Source organism: Malurus melanocephalus, unplaced genomic scaffold (genome assembly GCF_030028575.1).
Source record: "Malurus melanocephalus ecotype Western Australia unplaced genomic scaffold, MMel_1.1 scaffold_1223, whole genome shotgun sequence".
NCBI classification, from domain to species: domain Eukaryota; kingdom Metazoa; phylum Chordata; class Aves; order Passeriformes; family Maluridae; genus Malurus; species Malurus melanocephalus.
In genome coordinates this window covers 35758-42910 of record NW_026624455.1, presented here as the reverse complement: position 1 = coordinate 42910, position 7153 = coordinate 35758, and the positions used below count along the sequence as shown (strand labels likewise).

The 7153-nt window shown below is 49.2% G+C and overlaps 1 long non-coding RNA gene across 1 annotated transcript in view; it reads left to right on the top strand.

The window, feature by feature from the left end:
- Nucleotides 1-6709, top strand: part of LOC130586611 (uncharacterized) — a 7554-nt gene extending 845 nt beyond the window's left edge. Inside the window, exons 2-3 of the long non-coding RNA XR_008966711.1 lie at nt 4024-4236; nt 6563-6709. This is a non-coding gene — a long non-coding RNA (uncharacterized LOC130586611). The remainder of the gene's footprint in view (nt 1-4023; nt 4237-6562) is intronic.
- The last annotated feature ends 444 nt before the right edge of the window (nt 6710-7153 follow it).

Here is a 7153-nt window from a genome sequence, read left to right as displayed (position 1 = left end):
TTTTTCGAATCTCACCCCCAGGCTAAGCTTAACCCGTGGGTACCACTGTTATCAGACAGCAGGCAGAGGGGRGAGCTGAAACCAGCTTGTGCCTGGGAACCAAAACAGACCCTGTGCACAGTTTTAATTTGATGCTCATCAAAGCCTGCAACTCTGGTTGCTTTTTTTTCTTTTTSTGCTTRGAATTGGTGTGGCAGAGCCTGGCTGGTGGAAGTTTATCTGACTTTTATGTCAGGGCTGGCACRGAATCACAGAATCAGGGAATGGTTTGGGTGGGAAGGGAAATTTAAAATCATTTCATTACACTCCCTTTCATGGGCAGGGACACCTTCCACTATCTCAGGGTGCTCCAAGCCCTGGCCTTGGGCACTGCCAGGGACCCAGGGGCAGCCACAGCTTCTCTGGGCACCCTGTGCCGGGCCTGCCCACCCTCCCAGGGAGCAATTTCTCCCCAGAATGCAATCTAACCCTGCTTTCTGTCAGTGTGAAGCCATTCCCCCTCATCCTGCCCTTGCCTGAAGTCCCTCTCCAGGTCTCTTGAACTCCCTTTAGACACTGGAAGGGGCTCTGAGTTCTCCCTGAAGCTGAGCAATCCCAATCCTCTCAGCCTTTTCCCATAGGATGGGTGTTCCTTCCCTCTGATCACCTCCATTCACTCGCTCCCAAAATTCTCTCCTATCCCCCTTATCCCAGGGCAGCTCCTTCTCCTGCAGCTCTGCAGGGTTTGATGCCTCTCCCCGCTGCCCTGGTTCAGGTAATTAGCTAACTGCTGCCAGCACACGCTCATTAATGACGATGCTAATTGCTATTGACCAGCGCGTGGCAGGCACTTTGTCCCGTGCCAATTAGGAGCTGCTGGGAGATGCTGCTGGTCTGATCCGGGTGGGGATCCCAGGAAATGCCCTGGCAGGGCTGGGATGAGCCATGGGTGTGCCAGGYCCCGCTAATCAGCGCTGTGGTCATTCAGGGACTGTTTGTGATGGATTAACGGGACCAGTGTCACCCCCACACGGKGTTTGTGGCTGTGGGAGCTGGGATGAGCAGTGGGATACACGGGGCAGGGGCAGGGCACACCAAATGGGATGGTGGCTGTGCAGGAGTCCTTGGATTTCAGCTGAGGGTGGATGCAGAGCTGGTGCTGAGCACAGAAAATAGTCACCACAGCTGCTGCTGCTCCCCTGGGATGCTCCCTGCCACCCATCCTTCTCCTGCATCCAAAAGAAGTGAGTGTGAGCCCTTCCCAGTCCATCCCTTCGCCAGAAATGTGCTCCAAAACGCTCTCTTTTCCCCTATTTTTCCTTTGGACGCTGTCATTCATCAGGAGCGGTTTATTTATCGCCACCATTAATTAATTTCCTCTGGGTGGGAAGGACACGTCCTCTGGGACTGTCTGTGTGCTGGAGACCATTACTGCATTGGTGTCACCAGAGTCCCTGGCTGCTCCTGGCCTGGCACAATTAATCAGCTGGCGCCACTCAGGTCCCTGTCTTTTTTTTTGKTTTTTTTTCCTTTTCCCAAGAAGGAGCCCAGGATTTGTGTCGAAAAGATCCTCCAGATCATGAGTTCCTGCCTCATCCCACCCCAAAATGRGAAGGGCTGAGGTCTGAGCTGAAAAGCCAGAGCAGAATTTTGTGCTGGTCCCTCTTGACTTGGCCCAAATTTGTCCTTTTTAAAGGAGAGCTGCCCTGCTCACCTTGGCACACGCAGCTGGTCCTGGAGCACTGTGGGATGGAGCAGGGGCTGCTCAGGTTTGTGAGCTTCCAGGAGCCCATTTCTCAGAAACACAGTGACCTAACCTCACTCCTATCGATTCTGAGCTATATTTATAAACACACACACACGGGGGACAGACGAGCGCTGCTGAAAACACAAAACCCTGCAAGGGCAGAAATTGTTTCCTCCAGGTTGGTTTTCCAGAGGAAACAAAAGGAACAGGCAGAGAGCCTGACCCACTTTCTGGTGGGTCTGTGAGGTGGGTCCCCATTCCCATACAAATCCATGTTGTATTTTAAGGATCCCAATCCCAAAAACTGCCCAAAGTATGGCTTCCTACTGTTCCTGCCTCCCTCCCTGGAATACGCAGAGCGGGAAGAGAAAAAGGTGCAGAAAATTAGGCAGAGCAGTTTATCTGGCAGGCCAGTGCTCTCCCAGATAAAGGAACAGAGAGAGAGCTCGTCTCCTGGTCAGGGTGACACTTTGCCACAAAAGAAGAGCGGGGAGAAGTTAATTAAACTCTAAAGAAGCCATTTATTAGGAGAGGGAAGCGAGACATGGCTTTTCTTCGATACTGCAGGAAGGTTCATTATGGAGCAAACCCATCCTTTAGCCCTTAATAAACTGTTTTTTCTCCCCCCTGGCTTTGAGGAATGGCTTATGGAGGGCCCATGGCTCATTTTAAYGGGCACTTTTCCAAGGTGGCTGTGGCCCTGTGGCTAAAAGGGTTTGGGAAACAGCTTTTTCTGAAAACCAGGGAAGCCGAGAGCTTGGTAGAGCATTTTCCATGTGCCATTTCCATTTCCTRTGCTCCATTCCTGCTGGACATGCTGGTGGCATGTTTTGTCACTGGGAAAAAAGGGGTTTTCTGTGCTCATCCCTCCAGTGAGAGCCCTCATCMGGCAGGGATGCACATCTGGAGGGATTATTCCAGATGTGCTGCTGGGGACAGCTTTTTCCCGCTGATGTTTTAAAGAAACCATTGTTGCTGGATATATTTTTTTAACATGAAAAAGCAAACAAAGAAACAAAAACAACAACAACAAAAAAAAACAACAAAAAAATAACTAAAAAACCCCATCCAAGCCTGATTTTAGATGATGTGGCCCCAGCAGGTCTAAAGCTCCAGCACCTCCATGCTGGGAGCCCCTTTCAATCCTAAAATACTCGATTTACCCTGCTGACTCGCTCCCCTGGGCTGGGAAACTGAAACATCTCGTTTTTGTCTCCCAACTCTGAAATCACCCACTTTCACAGAGCCGCTGGTAAACACCACAGTTACAGCTCCAGGGGAGAATTTACAAGGAATTTGAAAAGGCTGCTCGTTTAAGAGAGGCCTTTTCCCATTTCACTGGTGTTTATGCTGAAATTCAACATCCTTGTTGTCTAATAAAGCCACTGGGCACATTGGTAGGTGTGACTTTGTCACCTGCACCCTCTGCCCTGTGGAACCTTGAGAAGGATGCTTTTGCACTTAGTGACAATTGAAAATTGACGTTTTTTTGTGTATCAGCCCCCTGAATTTGGGGAGTCCAGGTGAGAAAATAACCAAAAGAATGAGAATATTTGGTGGCAATGCTCAGTTAACACCAAAGAGATGAAAACACAGCYGATCTCCAAGGATGGGAGAAGGACCTTCCGATATTTAGTGAGCGGATAATAAAACAGCAGATGAAATTCAAGGCTGCTAAATGAAAAGCAATGCACAGGGGGGAAATCATCGGGCTCTGAGCTGGCTGTTGCTGCTCAGGAAGGAGTTCTGAGAGTTGTGCTAGAAATATCTATCAAAATGACACTTCTGGTCCATAGTAGTCCAAAAAAAAAAAGGGTAGGTGAGAGAGGCTGAAAGGGGRAATGTTGTTGTGCTGCTTAATGAATGTCTGATATCTCCTGCCTTGAGTAATTTGTGAGTAGCCCACAAAAAAATGGATGGGAAGAAACCTAGAAAATTATCCACAGAAGGCAAGGATTGATAAAGGCAAGGCCGGATGTGAAATCATTTGAAAAACTGCAGAATGAATCAGCAATGATGGCTTAGTTTGAGAAACACTTGGGATCAGAGGTATSACAGAATCCCAGAATGGTTTGGGGTGGAAGTGACATCCAATTCCACCTTCCACTATCCCAGGTTACCTCGAGAAGTTCCAAGAAGCAAAAACAAACTCTTTACCCAGCAGCCAGTTAAAGTAGGACTCACCATGGGAAATTTTAGCTACTGGAAGCTTGCACACGCTTGGAAAGTGGTTAGGGTTTCACAGGGAAAATGAAACCCCGGGGATGAAATGGTTTTTTGTCCCCATTGTGTTCCAGAGCAGTTCCAGGAAACAAAGGGAGCTTTGCCAGAGGCTCAGCAGGACCCGCTTCGTGTCCCCGATGGTCCCATCCCCTGGTGCCTCCGACTCTCTGCCTTTCCCACCTCCATCCAGACCTGCTGAGCTGCTTCCTGAGGGTTCTGAGCAGACTGAAACAGCCTCTGGAATGGCTTTGTTTGCCAAGCAYGGAGTTCAGCTCATTGTTTTTCCTGTGAGTATTTAAACCGTGTGCAGAAGCGCTCGTGGTGTTTTCCCTCTGTGCAAATCCATGGGGAACAGCCCCTCATCCAGCTGGGTTTTTGGGGTCTGGAGCTTGTTCCCTGCCACAGAGGGAGCCAGCCATGGGGTTTGCAGGCACAACAACCCCAGAGCTGGGAGGTGACGCTTCACTCCTGAGCAGAGCTCGGAAATCATCTGCCCGATGGTCCCCGTTATGGCCGGGCAGACAGACTGGGATTCACAGCCACCACTTCCCAAAGAATAATGAAACATTTCCTGAGATGGCAATAAATATCCCCTGCCATGACAACGCTCACCAGAGCCTCTTCGATCCAAGGAAATGCTTTAAAACTCAGCAAAGCGGGATTTTTTTTATTTTTAAGTGCCTCTGCACTTGCTGGCTGCAGCTGCTCTGCTGTTCCCAGTTGGGGTGAGGGGAGCACAGATGGGGTTTTTGGCTCTCTGGGGAGCTCCAGCACTGGTCCATGTGTGAGGCAGAGGGTGACTCTGAGGAAAACTCCTGATGGAAAGGGAAAGGTCTGCAGCTGCTGTCCCCAACCAAGGGGTTGGTTCTGGTCCAGAGCAGCTCTTTCCCACCACGAGGAGGTGATGACAGCACTGGAAATCTGGTGTCCTCTCAGCCCAGCTCCTTTCCCCAGCACTGTTCTCAGCAGTGGGGGTGCTCAGCGTGGCCTCTTGCTGTTGGGCTGGTGCAGAAAAGCCACCAACTGTGACAAAAATCCTCTTTAGGCAGTGGCAGGTCTGGCTGTACGGGATGCAAACCAATCTGTGCTGGTTTCCCCAAAGCGCTGGCACAAAACCAGAAAGAATTGCCACAAACCCAGAATTGCCGTGGTCAGGAGAATGCTCCATGCCAGGGACTCATCCTGCTCTGAGGAAAAACCATCCTGGAGCCCAGACACGGGGGCTGAACTTGGTGCCTTGTGAGAGGAGAGTTCTTGTGAATCCTGGCTGGGAAGGAGTGGCTTTTCCCACAAGACACTCGTGGAAGATTCCAAAATCCGCATCTCTTTTGGATGCTTTCAATTGTAATGTCAAATTCTCTTGCTGGGCTGAAACCCAGCCAAACCTGGCTCTCCCTGCTGTGGTGTGGCCACCAGTTTGGTGGGGGAAGGTGTTTTCCCCAGTCTTCCTTGGATGGTTCACCAGGTTTGCAATGTGGAGCACAATCTGTSCCCTTGGTATCACTCRRTGTTTYCTGCACCTGTGGTTRAGTTGTGATTGCTGTCGAGGCTGTSGAAATCTCCAGAGRCTGAAAATCAAGGTGAAAGCTTGCTTTCATGGATTATTCCCAGTCACTTTTCTTCTGGCTTTGCTAAAAATAACGCAGGAATAGCTTTCTTGGAGCATTCCTACTCCCTCCCAGCTGGAGCAGAGAAGGTCAGGGGGATGAAAGTGAGTGGGAATGGGGGGAAGGTGTCATGGCAATCTCTGCACTTGTGTAGGTTTGGATGGGATTTGTTTGATGCTTGTTTGGGTTTTTCACTTTGATCTCAGCCTGATTAACTTTCCTTCTGCATTTCTTCCCTTTAGCCCACGGTGGGGAAAGCTGGGTGTTTTGGTCCTACTGAAGCAAAAAGTTCACTGGTTTTAACCATTTCTGTTTGAAAATCCATGAGAAACATCCCTGAATCGAGATGGGGATAACAACATCGCTTCCAGGGTTTTTAGGGTCTTTATCCAAGATTTTGGGATGATGCTGTGTTATGTATCTTGTGTCAGGATAGCTGACCTGCTTTCCTTTGCAACARTTATGGATTTCCTTAATTCCATCCCTAAATTTAGGGGACCTGGCTTGGTCCCTACATTTCCTGCATCTTTTCAGTCTGGAATGTTTCACAGGATCTAACAGGAGATCATGGTACCCCAGGAGATGGCCGAGGTGCTATCTCAGGGTGGGCACCCAGCAGAGGAGAGCTCCTGGAGGCCACTCAGGGATGGAATCCCACTGCAAGGCAGCTGGAGTGGGAATTTTTGCCGTGACTTGGCTAATGAGAGCCTGACTCCATTGCTGGGATGGACCCTGGGTTAATTAGAGGGAGAAACTCCTTTGATTTGCAGATGAAATGCGGTTCCTGCTGCTTTGCAGGAACTTCCAGGGCATCCCAGGCTTCCTTCCCCAAAATTCCCGCTCCTGGGCTCCCCAAGAACACCCATAAAGCTGATTCCCACATGGAGGAGATGCTCCCACAGGGGAGCACCAGAACTGTGGCCCCTTTTTGTTTATCAGAGGGGAACAAGGCCTGCAGCACAATGTAAGGCAAATGCAATGCTAAAAATTTCCCYGATATTTTTAGGATGATGGAAGCTATGCCATGGTGAAGAGTGAAGTTGGAGCTGTGACTTGGAATGTGTTCCCAGAGATAAGGACTGGATAGGTGCTTACAGCATGGAATTCTTGAATGGTTTGGGTTGGAAGGGACCTTAAAGASCACCCASTTCCAGCYCTGAAATSGGCAGGGACACTTYCYACTAGATCAGGTTGCTCCAGAGGACTGGATCCAAAACCCTGTAGTGAAATTAAATATCATAATTTTGTGATGCAGTTCTCTACTCACTCTTAGACCAGGAAACTTTATCATTTATTATGGAATAATCTAACATTAGACACATCACGATTATTCCATCACTTTAATTTCTCACTTGATGACCCTGGGGCTTTGCTAAAGGTATTTCCTGGATATTTTTTTCCCTCTTCACACCCTGGTKTGGAGCCTTGGGAAAGCTCCATCCCGCCAGTTCTTGCCCCAGCGATCAGGGTCTTCCCCTTTAATTCCCATTTTTTTCCCTTGTTTATCTTCATAGTAGCTTTTAATGTCATTCTAAGGTGCAGGAGGCTTCTTTTATWTTTATTAATTTTCTTCTCATCTCCTAAGCGAGGTGATGGC